Source organism: Panicum hallii, chromosome 7 (genome assembly GCF_002211085.1).
Source record: "Panicum hallii strain FIL2 chromosome 7, PHallii_v3.1, whole genome shotgun sequence".
Taxonomy (NCBI): Eukaryota; Viridiplantae; Streptophyta; class Magnoliopsida; order Poales; family Poaceae; genus Panicum; species Panicum hallii.
This window is the reverse complement of record NC_038048.1, coordinates 5,586,790-5,605,201: the sequence shown is the minus strand read 5'-3', so window position 1 is coordinate 5,605,201 and position 18,412 is coordinate 5,586,790. Positions and strand designations below refer to the sequence as shown.

At 43.9% G+C, this 18,412-nt stretch overlaps 1 pseudogene; it reads right to left on the bottom strand.

The window, feature by feature from the left end:
- Positions 1-123: 123 nt before the first annotated feature.
- LOC112900312 lies at positions 124-4,284 on the bottom strand (annotated as a pseudogene).
- Between the last annotated feature and the right edge of the window lie 14,128 nt (positions 4,285-18,412).

The window sequence follows — 18,412 nt, the reverse complement described above, 5'->3', positions numbered from 1 at the left end:
CGAATTGCTTCTGCAATTACAATTTACAAACACATGCTACCTAGTTGATTTGGCACGGTCGAAAAGTTCCTATCAAATTGCAGTGATAGGCTATGCTTTCCGATCAACACATCCTGCACAAGGTAACAAGGCGAACATAACGACGGTTTCCCATATCACTGATCGCCAAAAACCTGTTCACATGAGTAGGAACGAAAGCACAAGCTCGCTTCTTCCCAGAATACCACATTGTGTTACCATGTACAGACCCAGCACAATGAATCGGCGATGATCAGACGCAGGACATATCTTTACATAGACTACGCAGACATTAGTTGGACACCACATTAACTGGTTAACTTGTAGAAGTCCTAAGAGGAGGGAGGAACTAAGTACATCGCCGAAGTTTTGTTTGGCAATGGCAAAGATGATTAACCCTAACCCTGCAGCTCTATAGAGCGATAGGAAGGAAATAACAATCCAATATCAGTTGAAATATCCTACTGAAGAAACGCACATGCCACGCTGCACCATGTGAGCAAGCCAGTTACTTCCATCAACTCTAAGCACACCATTAACGAGGTGGGCCTTTGCGAACCTGCAGGGGAAAACAAGATTATCAATTGATTCAACGATTAAAACTCAATGCATGTTGTAAGAGATAGGATAGCAACATTCTTGACAGAACCATGAAAAACTAAACAGAACCAGCCATGAGGATTAATTACTAATATTTCTTACCACAACCAGCACAGCTTTACGCCTTTACCAACATATAAGAAAATATATTTCATCTAGTTATAAACTTATAATCAGATCAGCAACATAGCAAATATGCCTCAAGCAACCAGTACAGCATTATTAGCAAAAACAAACACGTCAGGTAACAAAAATGAAGTAGAAGAATACATGGATGTTTCAAGCAAGTAGATCTAACTCTTTCAAAGTTCCAACACACTGAATAAGACTATTGCCTAGAGTGCAAAGTAACTTTGGAAATCCACAGCAGTTGGCAAGGACCATGCTTATATCAATTGTCAATAAAAGACCTTCAGGAAATATTTGAAGTTTGTTCCTTATTTTGAAGGCTCGCATGGTTGCTGCAGATTGGACACACTGACTATTTTCTCAAACACTTGTCATCTTTAGTCTTGAAAGGCATGACAAAACAGCTATATCATCTTTCAGACCTCGCGCATGCATAGTTAACGTAAATTATGGGCAGCGCAAAAAATAAAGACCACCATAAGAAGGCTTGGTTCTTGTGAGGTTCAGTTTATAAAAAGATAACTTTCGAAAACAGTGATGTCAACCTCGTTGAATTTGATAGGAGCATGTGCATAATTATCTAGATAACAGCATGCATCATTGACAAATTGCCATTCTTGTACAGTTGTTTTCAGCCTGAACTGTTACAGAAAAGGACATAACAGAAGGATACAGTGTCTTTTTTAAATGTTACTAGCATAGCAATATTACTGATTTATCACACCTAGGTAAACATAATGATGTCCTAATAATATGTTTTCTTCCAGCTTTCAGGGCCGCTATAATAATGTCAAAAACTATTGGGGATATTTTCTCAAACTGCTACTGTTTGATTGAACAAGTGTACAACTTCGATCCACATAATACTACTTCTAAAATGAAAAAAGCCAGATTGCATTATGTACTAAAAATGTCAGCATTACAATGCACATTAGAGGAAAGAAGTCTCCTCCCCCTTTTGCTTACCATCAACACAAAACATTACAATGGCTTGCAACTGGAAATAAAAATTTGAGTAAACTGCAAGGAAGTGCAAGTGTATCAGCAGATAATTTCAAACATCGAGCCAAATCAAGAAAAAATCTAGACAAAACAAAGAAGCCCAAATTATAAACCATTCGCTCTTAGTATTTTCTGCAAAGCTGAACCCTACAAAATTTAGCGCAAGTGGTGGACGAATGCAAACTTAGCATAATTCACTGGATAGTACATGGTGCATTGTAACGCTGCTTCCAGTAATACTAATAAGTTTTTGCAATTTTCGTCCTTGATTTGGTTGGCAGGAAAAAAAACGCCAGTTGGATGCTTTACTGTAATGGCATAACCTAGAAATTGTCAACTGAAAATACCTTGTGTTGATGGGTGAGAAGTTAATGCCCCTTGGCAACCATTGTTTCATTGGCCTCTGCTCCTCGAACTCTGCACTTGCGCTTCTTTGAACCAGTTACAGCTTTTGCAGATGGGTTGGCAGATGTCCCAATTGCTGGTACAATGCTGTGTCCTTGAACACCTAATGAGTAAGATTTATGTTGTGACACTGGTGCTACATGATCTGGTCCGCCTGTAGAGGAGAGGTAAAGCAACATTTAACACTTGAGCTTGAGAAGGTTGTAGTCATGCTGTAACATTAGAAAAGGCATATCCAGCATATGCAAATGGAGATGTACCATATGCTGCGTATGCAACAGGGCGCGTAAACTTTATAGGAGTAAAAGTAGTTGGGGTGCTTCCAGAAGATTTGATGGCAGTAATGAGTTGCTTCTTTGACCTAATGATTCCAATCATACAAGAGTTATCTGTAGCTGCAACACCAATTGAACTATTAGTTAGATGATGACAAGGTAAAAGATTCATTGGCACCTGATTTTTAATCATGATCAAAGGGAACATAAGACACCTAAGATTGACTTGATCGCAGCACGAGCTGCATTCTGCTCTGCATCCTTCTTGCTGGATGCAGATTCACCAATATAGGTATTCCCATTAAACTCCACAGATGCAACAAACATGGTGAAGGGCTTTTCGAGACGAACTACAGACTAAGAGGGCCAAGTGGTTTTTGTCTTGACAGCAAATTCATAAAGAATTGATTTGCAGAACACCGCATCCTAAATAGAAAAAAAATGTATACGCTAGATGCACAAGGATTGAAAATTATAAATATATATTTGAAAAGATGAGAGATTGCAAGTGGCAACCCCCACTTGCATCTCGAGCATATATCATACAAAAGAGATTTTCTTTTCTTTTTGCTGAGAGAGAGAGGTATGAGGCGACACACTCCAAACACCACACCTGCACCACATGCCACACAAAAACACACATGTGCATCCAGCACACAACCTAGAAACTTATTGGCATCTCCAAGCAACCACAGAGCATTGGGCACGTGCTTCCCCACTTAAAAATGACCTGAGTGCATGCAATCTTATTATGGGGCCAGCGCCTATTATAGGACTTGAACACAGTGGATTGAGTGCAAAATATGCAATCTTAGACAACTGGCCACAGGCCAGCCGCCAGCTTACAAGAAATTCTGTTCGTGAGCATATTAATATACAACAAAATAAAAAGGAGAATTCCAAAATCAAACAGGAAAAAAAAAGGAGTGCAACAAGTTTAATTGAAAACCTCATGTTACTATCTTACAATAATACAGTTCAGTATGGATAAGCAAATTCCTAGATTTTAGTGGGGCGGCGAATTTGAATACGCACAGCCACCAATGTGGGTAGTGCTGTGTGAGATAGCTAAGAATGCCAAGCTTTGAGTTCTCAGGTGTGTTGACTTCAGGAGCACTAGTGCAGTTATGTGCATCTTTTGTTGGTCGTTCTCTTTACGTTTCTGTGGCACCTGTGTACAAGTTACCCCAACTTAGTAGCCGGACCAGCTTTTGCACATAAATGTTAAGCCACAAGGAAGCTATGAGGAAACTTGTCAACTCTCAACTGTTTCTTCAGATAAGTTAGGTATCCCGTATCCATATTAACATAGATAATCAGAAACTCCACAATCATTAATGCTGTCATTTCTGATACCCACAAACCATACAGCTATTACATTAGCCCCATGAATAAATGCAATGAAAGGAGGAAACAGAGCAAAAGTGTAGTTAGCCATGTGTGTTTGTTGTTTTTTAAGGCAGCTCCCTATTTTATAATGTTTCATTTTTTAAGGCAAAATATTAGCTCAAGATTGTCTATATACATACATAAACATCATTGTTCATGAGGTGAAAAGATGATAAACTATTACCACAGGGAGCAGCTTCAAAAGGTATACCTGATTGATCAGCCCAAAGACTTCTTTAACATCACCCTCTCCAATTGTTGCCAAGATCTCATAAGCCACTCTTGCAGCATCCTGCTCTGCTTCCTTCTTGCGACTGAAACTACCAGTTGATGAAAACTGCTTACCATCCACTTTTACTGTGCATTTGTACTTAGGTTGATGATACTCACCCTCAATCTCAACCTTGTAGATCGGCAAATTCTTGTATGTTTGCACACAAAACTCTTGCAAGTGATTTTTATGCATATATTTCTCTGTGCAACACAAAACGACCAATCCACAAAATTGAAGAGCAGTTAGATAATTTCATTCTTCAGAACAAGTTCACCAACAGAAATTATACATGCGGATTGAGATATTTAAGATCAATGTATATAAACTAAAAGCAAGATAATTCTCATAATTTATTTGATCAGCCATAGACAAGAACAGATTTATGCAAAATGATACTAGGTCAGTCAACCATACAAAAAACACAAAAGCAATCATGTAAGTTAAGTAAATCTGTGTAAATTAGTAGAAGTTAAGTGTTTGATCCAAAACCTCTTTACATTTTCAACAACACTGCAGAGAAATTGAAATGTAAACTGTAAAATGAAGGACAATGAAGCATAACAGAACAGTTCTCAAGAAAATCATAAACCATGCCTGCATCCATTCCACCTAGTCTTCTGTGCCATTTTTCAAATTCACAAAAAAAAAGGATCACACTCTGGCACTGCATGTTATAGGCTTGGGCCCTAGCCCCTTGCACCAGTACAATGGGAGCAGCAGGTGCAGCAGGTGAGCTGGTAGGAGTAACAAAATGCTGCCAGATGTCTAATTAGCTATCAAGCAGGTGAGCCGCATCAACAGGCGGTCAGTGTTACCCAGACACCTGAGTTCTAAAATTTCGAGAGCTCTGACACTGATACCATATTGAGTTGCATGCGCCAATCAATTCAACCAAAAAGCTTAAACTGATGGAAAAAGGTGGGCAATTCACTTATACTTCAACAACTTGGATTCTACATGATATTTGCGAGCTGAATCAGATACCAGAGCCCGAGTTAGATTCTTACAGAGTGCCTGTAATATAGGTAACACTGGTAACTGAGGAAGATGTCGGTGGGTTGGACAAGGACAGTAGCTTATGCAATAGTTTAGAAGGGTTCGGTCGGATTGAGGTAGAGTTAGTGATTGTGTCTAGTAAAAATAAAATTGATAAATGGTAAGTTTGAGATAAATTTAGGAAATTGTAAGAGATGAAGAACATCTCATAGGAGGCTTGTTATACTCTAAAATTGGGCAGTGTATGCAAATTTTATTCAAAAGAAAATCTCTCACACTGTTTCTTATGTCCCAGCTCCTTTAGTTCCCTCATCTCAACCAATGACTATCTCCATCTTCTAACACCTTAGGGCAGCTCCACTGCTGGTTCGACCTCTCGAATCCACGGATGCCGAACAGAACATTGGTTCGCTACCTACAGCGTCAGCATCGAGTCATGGACCCCATAAAGCAAATAAAATATTCTCTCTGTACCCATCCTTTCTCCTCTCGCAGTAGCAAACTGCGCCAGCCATGTACAGGAACATATTAATTTGTTCAGGTGGGAGGCAGGCTGGCAGCCGAGAGTTCAACGCGTCTGCAAGCTTCGATTTTGGCTCTAACAACCACCGTTCGACTCCTACAACGTTCACGATTCGATTGGAGCAGTCCACAATTCGCTTTTCGCGCACGCTGGAGCTGCACTTAATCCCGTTCAGGACATGCTGTTTGACATGGCCCAACCTCATGCACACCAACTTCCAACAACCTATGAACATCAAATCTGATGCATGCCATCAGTAAAAACTATGACCAAGGAAAACGTTAGAAGTATTTGAAAATTAACATATAGACCTAGACTTAAGCGGAATTACACAAAGCAGGACTTCAACAAACTCAAGTTTGGCTCCATAGGGGTTAAAAATACAATTGCAGTCAGGATGGATACAGTTAAACAACGATGATGAGACAGTATCACACAATCAGGCAGTGGTGCAGTGCATGTGAGTGAAGGGAAACGGCCTTCTGCACAGCTACGGGAAACCCAGGCCAATGACCATTTGCCAGTCTTACCCAAACCAGTCTAAGGACTAATACTTGATGAAGGACAAGTAGTGTTAAATTATGTCACCACGCACGCTAACATACAATACTAACCTGCCGTTGCAGAAATCAACATTCCATAAAAGATTCACAGTACTAAGAATTCAGAACATAGACACCTATTTACCAGTAAAAGGAGAATACACTAAAATAACTTGTTACAGCCCAAAATGAACCAACTCTAACAAAACGTAAGCAAAATCACACAAATCTACTCATGGAAAAGCACATACCGAACTCCATAAAACATTTACCACAATGATAGGTAACGGCAAAGAAACCAGCGCTGAATTCACTAGATGACTCACAGACCGCCACCTAGCTAACAAAGGAAGAGAAACACAAGGAATCAAATCGGTAGTTTCAAGCGCAAAAGTAATCAACAGAATTGCCGTGCAATCCACCTAGACCGGCACCTTATCCTAATCGTAACATGAGCTTCCCACAAGCTCGCAAGATCCATTGAATCCAGACCTGTCACAAGACCAATCCAAATCGAGTACGCTGACAAACATCCCAAGCATTCACTACCGGAAACGCGGTCTTTGCCGAGTGTCCGGGGCTTTGCCGAGTGCAAAATATCGGGTACTCGGCAAAGAGACTCTTTGCCGAGTGCTACACTCGGCAAATAAAAACACATGGTGAACACCACCTTTGCCGAGTGCCAGGCACTCGGCAAAGAAAAACACTCGGCAAAAAAAATTTTGCCGAGTGTCCGACACTCGGCAAAATAGCGCCACGCAATTAACGGCGTCATTCTTTGCCGAGTGCCTAGTCGAAGACACTCGGCAAAGAGGAGTTTTGCCGAGTGTCTTGACATGACACTCGGCAAAATATACATATTTTTTTCTTTATTTTGTCCAAAATTTTTTCTATTGTCATCCTACATTCTCCTAAAAAACATATGTAATTTAGGTTCATTTCTCAAAGTGTCTGCTATATTTCGTCAAATTATTTTTTTATTGAATTTCTTGAATAATTCAAATTTGAACTGTGTGGTCATTCGAATAGTGGAAAAAATGAATGAAAAATTATTATTTATATCAATGAGCATGCTTTGAGGCCTTATCGAAAAAAGGACCAGAAATTTTAAAACTACTATTCACGAAACATGGCGACTAAATTGTGTCCGAGTCATGTTTAAATTGTATAAAAGGCAAATTTGGTCGGAAAATTACGAAACTTGTCGAGATGTCATGTTATCATGTGAGGATATTGTGATAAATTTTTTTAAGATTTTGTGAAAGTTTGCAATCTACGATGCTTAACACCTAATTGGACTTCACATAAAATCATACACCTGTTTGCAAAACTTTCAATTTGTAAGCATCGTATGTTGTAACTTTAACGAAAACTCATCAGATTTTTATCACAGCTTCCTCATGTGATATCATTACATCTCGAGAAGTTTCATAATTTTTGGACCATATTTGCTTTTTATATATTTTAAAAACAACTGAACAATAAGTTCGTCGTCATGTTTCATGGACAACAAATTTAGAATTTCTAGTTTTTTTCTCGATAAGGTCTCAACGCATGCTTCAATAACGTGAATATCATTTTTTGATTCATTATTTTCCATTATTCGTGTGACTTGTAGTTCAAATTTCAATAATTACAAGAAATTCATTAAAATGAAATAAATTGACGAAATATAGCAAACACTTCGATTAATGGGCACAAATTGCACATACTGTTGCATATAATGTAAGTATCACAATAAAAAAGTTTGGTGCCAAATAGTGAAAAAAATTAAAATCATTTGCCGAGTGCCTGTTCTGGGCACTCGGCAAAGCCTCCTCTTTGCCGAGTGCCCTAGATCTGGGGCACTCGGCAAAGAGGGGATATAACCAGCCCGCCGTGCCCCCGCCCGTTACCCACACGCTCGTTCAGACGCCGCGCCCGCGCCCCTGCCCCCGCCCCGGCCGCGCCGCCGCCGCTCCCCCGGCCGCGCCCCCGGCCTGCGCCCCCGCCGCGCCCCCGACCCCGACCGCGCCTCACGCCCGCGCCCCCGCCGTGCCCCCGCCCGAGCCGCCGCCGCGCCCCCGGCCCCGGCCGCGCCCCCGACCCACGCCCCGGCCTCCGCCGCGCCGGCCACCGCAGGTATATACTATACTCTGTTTGCTCGAGTCTTATGCACAGAGATGTATCTTGATTATTGTTGTTTTCTGAACCTTGTTAATAGCCATGTTATTAGTTCCCTGCAGATTTGCTTGCTCGTAGTAACGTACTGCTACTAGTATTCCCAGACCCTTGCATATTTGTATGGACACATGCTATATATACACACGACACATGTATCTTGAAAAGAATTGAGAAGGTGTTCCTTACATTCAGTTTGCTTCTTACTTGTGCAAAGCTAATTCCATTTTCAAATAGACTACTAATTATTGCCAAGGGATAATATAGCTGTTCCTTTGATTTATTTTCCTTACTTTTTATTTGTAGAAGGATAGTGGTTTCTGCATTATTTGTTGATCTTTTGAAACTAATTATTTAGAAAAACGACGTCTGCTATTCTTTTCATCATTTGGCATCTGTATGTAATGTGCAAAATTAATATGAATGCATAACACAAATATGCAAGCAACGCTACAACAGATTTGGATTGATCCTGGCAAAATTCCGTTAGTCAGGGGTGCATTGAAGCAATAAATTTAGCCAACCGTATGTTAAGATTCATCTAGACTGAATATTCTACTCTTTCTTTTGCCATTCCATTTTGCCATTCCATTCATCTAGATTGATCTTTGATACGCCTGAACCAGCTCAATAAGAAAAAAGTTTAAGAATCTACCCTCTGAGTTCCTTATAAAAATCTAGACATAAACAGAAGTTATGCTCTTGTCTAACATAAACAGATAGATAGAGTTGAGAATTCAAGTGGCCTGGTTGGTTGATCTTGCTTGATAACATTGCCAAATGGCCCCAAATGGCGCCAACACAACAGCAAGCAAAAGCATTCAACACAACTGGATATGGCATATGTTTTAGTAATTTGTGATCTCTGTTTTGGTTTGTGTGTGTGTGAGTGTGCCTCCTTTGATGTAACATATGTAACATATATTATTAAGTCACCTAGGAATATTAAAGCAAAATTTAGGCTTCCATTGCAGGTACTGCCCCCGGCCCGCACCCTCGGCCGTGCCCCCGCCGCGCCCCGGCCGCCGCAGGTACTGCATTCGTTCATGTTCCACCAGCTGATGCACGTTTCTTTAAAAAAAATACACCATGCAACAAGTGTGCAAACAGGAAAAGACAAAATAAGAAGAACATGGGGGAATATCTTTGCAAGAATGGATTTACGGCAGACTATACCCGGTGGATCTACCACGGTGAAGCCAATCGTATGAGAGAGGATGTGGTGAGACCATGTGTCGAGGATTATGATGCTAATGCCAGTGTAGCGGACATGTTGGATGACTATGGGGAGGCACGGTTCGCCGAGGGACAAACGGAGGAGGAGCCAGAGTCGACCGCAAAGGCGTTCTACGACATGCTTGCCGCGTCACATAAACCCCTTCATGGACATACGATGGTTTCTCAGCTTGATGCCATTGGACGCATAATGGCGTTAAAATCGCAGTACAGCCTAAGTCGAGGCGCCTTTGATGCTTTGTTGACATTTATTGGCAGCCTGCTTCCGAAGGGTCACATTCTGCCAAAGAGCATGTATGAGGCACGGAAACTCCTTCGTGCACTCAAGATGCCGTATGAGCAGATACATGCTTGTAGGAATGGGTGCGTCCTATTTAGGAAAGAATACGCGGAAGCAAAGTACTGTCCAAAGTGTAAATTCTCAAGGTTCATGGAGGTAGACTGTGATGGTGATGGCCCAAAGAGGCAGCTTAACATTCCCATGACAGTCCTACGATACCTTCCGTTCATACCAAGGATCCAGAGGCTATACATGACTGAGGAATACGCGAAACAAATGACTTGGCACAAAAATGGCAAACCGATACAATCCTGACAAGATGGTACATTCATCCGATGGTGAAGCATGGAAACACTTTGATAGCATTCATCATGAGAAAGCCAGAGATGCTCGTAATGTACATGTTGCGCTAGCAACAGATGGGTTCAATCCTTATGGAATGTCGGCTGCCACATACACATGCTGGCCTGTATTCGTTATCCCCCTCAATCTTCTCCCGGGCTTATGCTTTCAATGACAGAACATAATCCTGGACACCTGGGGAATAATATGGGTGTGTTCATGGAGCCTCTCATTGATGATTTGATCTGTGCTTGGGAGGATGGGGTATGGATATACGATCAGGCTACAAAGCAAAACTTCATAATGCATGTTTGGTACCAATACTCCATGCATGACTTGCTGGCGTATGGGGTATTATGCGCATGGTGTGTTCACGGGAAGTTCCCATGTCCTGTATGCAAGGAAGGTCTTAGGTTCATTTGGTTGCAGAAGGGTGGCAAGTATGTTGCTTTCGACAAACATCGGCAATTCTTCCCTCTTGACCATCCATTCAGACGAGACATCAAGAACTTTACGAAAGGTGTTGCAGTGACAAGCCTTGCACCTCCAATGAAGACTAGTGCCGCAATTCATCAGGAAATAGATGGTCTCGTGGTCAATCCAGCAGGTGGCTTTGTGGGATATAGCGAACAACATATATGGACTCATAAGTTAGGCTTGACTCGGCTCCCCTACTATGATGACCTGATCCTTCCACACAACATTGATGTCATGCACACCGAAAAGAATATCGCTGAGGCACTTTGGTCAACAATCATGGACATTCCCAGCAAGACAAAGGACAACGTTAAGGCTAGAGTTGATCTGGCAATATTATGTGATAGACCGAACCTAGAGATGAAGCCTCCTGGTCGCGGAAAGACATGGAGAAGGCCTAAGGCCGATTTCATCTTGACCAAGCCCCAGAGGAGGGAAGTACTAGAGTGGATTAAGAAGTTGATATTCCCTGATGGGTATGCAGCTAATCTGAGTAGGGGGGTCAACTTTTCATCTATGGGAATCTTAGGGATGAAGAGTCATGACTACCACATATGGATTGAGCGGCTTCTTCCGGCGATGGTTCGAGGCTATTTCCCTGAGCATGTCTAGCTAGTACTTGCAGAGTTGAGCTATTTCTTCCGCCAGCTTTGTGCCAAGGAGTTATCTCGGACCGTGGTTGCAGACTTAGAAAGAATGGCACCGGTGTTGCTTTGTAAGTTGGAGAAGATCCTTCCACCCGGTTTTTTCAATCCGATGGAGCATATGATTTTGCACCTCCCGTATGAGGCACGAATGGGGGGGCCCGTGCAGGGTCGTTGGTGCTATCCAATCGAGAGATGTCTAAAGGTGCTTCAAAAGAAATGTGGAAATAAAAGCAAAATTGAGGCTTCCATTGCAGAGGCATATATTCATGAAGAGGTGTCCAACTTCACAACAACATACTATGGTAAGAACAGAACATCGTGGCTTTATTCGTTTTGTACATTAGGATGGCTTAATTACATCTTCTAATATGTCATGCATGTACTTGCTGTCCTGTAGGTGACAACCTCCCTAGCGTGCATAATCCTCCCCCTCGTTACAATGCTAGCGAAAATGAATCGAACCTCAGCCTGTTGCAAGGGCAACTCGGAAGTGCAAGTGGTTTGAGCAATAAGACATTGAGCCCTCAAGAATGGCGTCAGATCATGCTACATGTGTTGACCAACCTTGAAGAGGTGGTGTCGTACATGAAGCGATTTCTTCGTGAGTTCTGGCGTCAATCAAGGGATCCTACCGAGCAGGAATGTGATACCCTTCTTAGACAGGGCGCGGGGAATGGATCGCCCACTTTCATTGCTTGGTTCAAACAGCAGGTACCGTCCAATCTAGCTCGTAATTAGTTTGTCAATCGTAGTTGTTCTTACGTGCAAATAATATAACGATCTATCGTGCTTGAACTTGCAGGGTCATAGGATGAGTGCCGAGTTGAGACAGGTTGCAGATGGCTTTGACTATAGGGTCAGGTCATATTCTAGTTATGACGTTAATGGATATCGTTTTTGGACGAGAAGCCATGAGGCAAGTCGACCCAATCGAAAGACCACAAATTCTGGAGTTTTTACTCTCGGCCTTGATAATGTCGAGTATTATGGAAGAATTGAAGAAATATACGAACTCAGTTTTCATGGTTCCAAACCTCTCAATCCCGTCATATTCAAATGCCATTGGTTTGATCCAGAGGTAATGAGACGAACATATTCTAATCTTGGGCTAGTGGAGGTCCGACAGGATTCCGTCTTACCAGGAGACGATGTCTATATTGTGGCCCAACAAGCCATACAAGTTTATTATCTCCCATATGCGTGCCAAACCAAGGAGCATCTTAAGGGTTGGTATGTTGTGCACAAGGTATCATCGCATGGCAAAGTACCTGCCCCAATCGATGAGGATTACAACTTAGACCCAAACACATATGACGGAGAGTTCTTTCAAGAAGAGGGGCTAGAAGGGCGATTTGAGATAGACTTAACCAAAGTGATCGGAACGGAAGTTGAAATGGTTATTGGTGAGGAGGAGGAGGAGGATGAGGTGCAAAATGCAAAAGACTTACAAATGCTAGAAGCATTACATTTAGGCAATGTCAATGATGATAGTTATGCTTTGGATAATGCGGACTATGACATGGTTGATAGTGATGATGAGACTTATGATCCAGCTAATCCTGATGATGAAGATTACTTTTAATCAATGTAATACTATATTATTTCATAATTATGTTTTATTTATTTTGCATCTCTTTCTAAGTATGGCATGTTTATCTGTACTTATTGATTTACTCTTCTTAATTTCAGGTGATTGAACAAAGATGGTGGGCGGTGGTTACTTGAGGAACGTACGGTCCCTTTACTCCAGGGCGAGGAGTGCCCCTGCACCGTCCGATGTAGCAGAGGGGTCGTCACGGAGGGGGAGGGGGAGGAGGGGGAGGGGGAGGGGAGGGGGAGCTCACAAGGGCCCTCACAGGATGACACGGAGGAGGAGGCACAGTTGCCTACGCAGGATGAGGTGCAGGAGAGGGACGAGGAGGTGCAGGAGAGGGATGAGGAGTCGCAGGAGGAGGACAAGGAGGCGCAGCACACCGCCTCTGGTTCCGCAGCCTCTGGTGCGTCGAGAGTCTACTTGCGAGGTCCCTCGAGTCTCCCTCACCGACCGATACCTCGTGACAGGCGCCCGCTGATTATTCCCGATAAGAACAGGTAACTTTAAATGTTTTCACCGCTTCTACATGTTATATGTTCAAATCTGGAATAGAAAGTAATGATTTTTCTTAATCACTTGTGCAGGGGCTGGAAGATTGTGCAGCCTGGAGCTTCTCACAAGCGCACCGTCAATGGCATCATCGGTATTCTATGCAAGCAACACTTTCCTGGCATGGTTGAGTACGGCGGAGTGTGGGAGCTGGCCTATACGTTTGAGCACTACGCCGCGGCCCCTGATGCTGAAGATCGGGAGGGCAGGATATTCAGCAACAAGGCGGATCGGGTGAAGAAAGAGCTGTGGGTAAGAGCTCGATAAATCGCATATTAATTGCACAATTTTATACCATAAATGAATGAGATCCATTGTGTTTGTATATGTAGGATTTCTTCAGATGCGAGGCTGGTAAAGAGGGCGAGGCAGATGTGGTGATCACCAACTGCTACAAGAAACTAGTCTGGGAGATGCACTACGAGGCGTGTATCCAAGCCGTTAGAAATTACCACGCCACCGTCCTTGGACAGAGGGTCACCAAAGAAGAAGCAAGAACAATTTATTTGACTCCGGAGTAGTACATACAGGTAAAGAACAAAACACTGTGGCTTGATTCTTTTTCTACATTAGGACGGCTTAATTTCATCTTCTAATACGTCATGCATGTACTTGGTGTCTTGTAGGTGACTCCTAATTGGTGCATCTCGTATCCCGATTGCTGGCGACACATAGTGCAGAAGTGGTGCTCCGAGGAGTGGGAGGAGAATCACGTTGCTTGCCGGGAGCGACGTTTGATGATGCCAGGTGTAGCACACCATCAAGGCAGCCGCAACCTCAGCAGATACACTGAAGCATGGGTACACGAATATATTTATTGCATCTAACACTCAATTATGCATGCTTTCTAATCATCTTGTTGCTTTTCTTGCAGTCATCGTCACATGGTGGCCAGCCTTGCAACCTCTTCACGGCATTTGCTCTGTCCCACAAGGGAAAGGCGACCTCCGACGTTAGCTACAACCTGGAGGATGGGCCCGAGGCATACAGCAATGCGAGCATCCACACCCGCCTCAGTGAGTACACATCGATGGCAAGAGAGGTCCATGGCCCAGAATATGATCCCACCACAGAGGATCTTGACACAGAGATCATCATGAGGGTCGGAGGAGGTAAGAAGAAAGGACGGTACTGGATTGCCGATGGCGCAATCGACTCGTCCTCTACTCCTACTCTTTCTCAGATTCGAGCAAGGAGCACGAGTGCGAGCCCAGCCATACGACCTTGGCAGGACACTTCACGCCATCAGATACAGGCACTCCAGGTTATTCCTTCTTTATCCGTCGTTCGTTGATTATTACATACGTTTTGTTTGCATTATTGTAACATTGGGGTGAAAACCGTGCAGGACCGGCTGGAAGAACAGACGAGGAAACGACAGGAGTTGGAGCAAAGGATGAGTGATGTACTTACTTACATGCAGAGTCTTAGCGCTGCAACGGGTGTACCTCCGCCAGCTTCTCTGTTCGCGCAACCTCCACCACCTGATCCGTACTCTACTCCTGTAAGTGGCGCAATCGACTCGTCATTTATCTTGTCTCACATGCATGTGTAGCATCTTTCCCGCTTCATTCAGAACAGAGTAGATCCCCACACATATATTCTACTAAATAGTACGTACTCCACCGCTGTGTCACCTCGCTGCTGCAGCTAGCTAGCTCTCTAGCTTACGCATGCAGCTTCTGCATATGGTCGGATCGGCTCTAGCTTGCACGGCCTACAAGTCGATCTACTACACAGTCATGCATATATTGCCAGCTTTTGTCAAGTCTAGGGTATATATGTAACTATAGGTTAAGTCTACACAACGAACCTGTGTGCTTTAAATCATATCCTTTTGGACCGTATTGATCGAGACTTGAATGAGAGGAGGAGGACGCATCACGCATGTAACATAGCTACATATTGTTATCAAACCATGTGTAGCTTTATTGGTTAGGTTTCTAATAGTGAAATTTGGCTATATTTATGTATGATCGTCATTTATCTTGTCTCACATGCAATCTCTTCTTCTCAGTGTAGAGACAATCGGCAGTGTCAAATGATCCGCATGCTACGCCATCTCCAAATCAGGCAACTCCAAATCAGCCATCTCGAAATCTTCATATGTGACACTGGAGCTTGTGTGGTGAGCTTGTGTGGTGAACTTCAAATGAACCTTTATCGTTGTTAACACTAATGTGGTGAACTTGTGTATGTGATTTTACTTGTGTGATGACGAGACTTTGTTAAATTTGGTTGTGACGATAAGACTTGCGTGAATTTGGTTGTGTATGCGAAATTTCAAATAATATGCCTGTGTGAATATATAATATGCCTGTGTGAATATGTGCCTGTGTAAATGGTGGGGAAAAACAATTTAAAATCTTTAAAAAAACTCTTTGCCGAGTGTATAAAAAATCACTCGACAAAGTGACCTGAACTTTGCCGAGTGCCACGGCACAGGCACTCGGCAAAGTGACCTGAACTTTGCCGAGCGCCCTCTAGTTGGCGCTCGGCAAAGACTAGGCCCTTTGCCGAGTGCCACGTGGGACTCGGCAAAGGGCCTAGTCTTTGCCGAGCGCCAACCAGAGGGCGCTCGGTAAAGAGCCCAGTCTTTGCCGAGTGCCATCTCTCGGGCACTCGGCAAAGGCTTTGCCGAGTGTTTTCGTGGCTTTGCCGAGTATCCCAGACACTCGGCAAAGGTCCTGAATCCGGTAGTGATTCCTTCATTAGCCCACAACACCTCTCGAGGGAAGAACCGGGTGATGACTGAAGAAGTGACTTCTAGATTCCGGCCCTCACAAATTTTGCCCTCCCCATTCCCCAACGCACCCTCGGCTCACCTCGCGCTCTTCCGTCCGCATACCCGCCACGCCTCGATCCAGTGCCTCCAAGTTCCTCGCCCAGGCCCATAACCTACCTCGCGAGAGGTGTGTGATCTACGCTCAGGGGCGAGGACACCCGAGGCAGGTGCTCGACCAAACGCCCTCCTACCTCGCGAGGTGAACATGCCTCCCCCCCACCACCATTGCGAACGAAGAACGGGCAACGAGAGGGAGAGTGCGAAGAGGGGGAGGGCGCTCACCGGCGACCACTGGAACGGCGGCGGCCTCGGTGGTGGTGCTGGTTACGGTAACCTCCATCGCGGTCATGGTAGCTGCCATCTCGGTGGCGGTGGGGACGATGCGGGGATCGGGATTAGAATATTAGACCCTTGGAGGCTTGGATTGCTTTCTATACGGAGTAGCTCTCCCAGCCAGCCGAGCAGTCACAGCACCGAAATTTTTCCAATATAAATTCTGAAATACAATCCATCGCTCCATCCTTGATGTTTGCTTTTCAACCTTCCTTAATCTCTTCTCAGTATATATCCACTATCTTTCATAATATTATAACAACCTTTCTTAATCTCTTCTCAGTATATATCCACTATCTTTTATAATATTATAACATCTCCAGCATTCTCCATTCTCCCAAAAACTAACAATATTGGGAATAAAATTGCTCCACCCAGTACATGTCCCTTTCCCCAATTTTTTTGGCTCATGCCAGTATCTTCCCCCAACACTCCTCAAACCGAGGGAGAGTTCCACCCTTGCCAAAATGACCGGTTCTATTCGCGCCTCTTTTTTCCCTGCAATCTCTCTTCCGGCACGTCGTTCCGCGTGACCGCCGCCACCCCTGGTCGACGCCCGGCGGCTCCCCGATGGTGCCCACCGGCCAAATGGATGCCCCAAGGTCCGGAGTGCCATCCCCATCCGGCGGATTGATGGACGGCCACCCGGCTGCAGCCGTGCCCGCGGCTCCGCAAGCACCTGCGCGCGAGCCCGCGGTAGTGGCACCCCCGGCGGCGAGGCAGCGTCGCCAGGGCCTAGGGATTCCTCATCGCGGGGGCCGGCAGACCTGGACGTTGCGGGGCCGGCAGACCCGGCGAGGTGCATAGGGACGACGTGGATGGGCCCTCCGGCGACTTTGCAGGTGAGTGGAACGGCCTCCACGGCGGCCACAGCACCTCCTGTCCATCCAACCGTCCTGCCCCAGTCCACCATGGCCTTCCAGGGCTCTGACGAGGTCGACACAGATGACGGGCTCAACGTGTTTGATGAAATGCCCTCAAGGTATACTGTACACCAAAGCTGCTATGTTCTGACCTATGCACGTCTAGTCATTGTATCATCATTTACTAGAATTGTTGTGGCTTGTGTTTGCGTACAAGGACAGGGGAAATTAGAAATTATGGTTAGCTTGTGATCCAAACTGTTTGTATCTTCCTTGTTCTTGTTTAAAAGTATGTTAAGTGTTTTGCTTCAGGGAGCTCTCTCTATACTGAATGAGAGAACATTTTTTTGTTAGGATGTTTGGTTATTATGTCACTCCAAATGTCCAAGCCAATGCATTGTTTCCTACTCGAATCTTACCTTGTGAAAACTGATCGTAAAATAAACCTGATGCTTTTGGTAGCTGTTGACTATCTGGTACAAGCTTGAGATTATAGTATCTTTCCATAAAACAATTAGAAACTACACTGAAAATGACACTTTAATGTTTATTGAATCAATATCTTTTATTATGAAATATAATGTTCAGACTAATGAAAAACTTTTTTTTCATGTAGTGAGCCTTTCTACAGCAATACGATGGTTGATTCCTTCAACATTGATGATATCTCCTTATCCAATCAGTTTCCATTCGCAAGTAATGAGGATGTTATTGAGGTGAACCGTACTCCTATTGCAAAGAAGAGATGGGCTAGATCAGCCAACTACTCTATTGAAAAGGATGTGATCGGAACAAAAACGGACGAGTTCGGTGCAAATGGTTATAAATGACACCTAGATATGGAGTCATACGCATACGGGTGGAGATGGATCACGGAGGGATAAAAACGGCCACAGGCGAAAACGGTCGAAAATCGTGTGCACGGGAGGCCAAAAACGGCCTGACGGGTGATCGGAACGAAAACAGTCGATTTTGGTGAAAACGTTTGGAAAC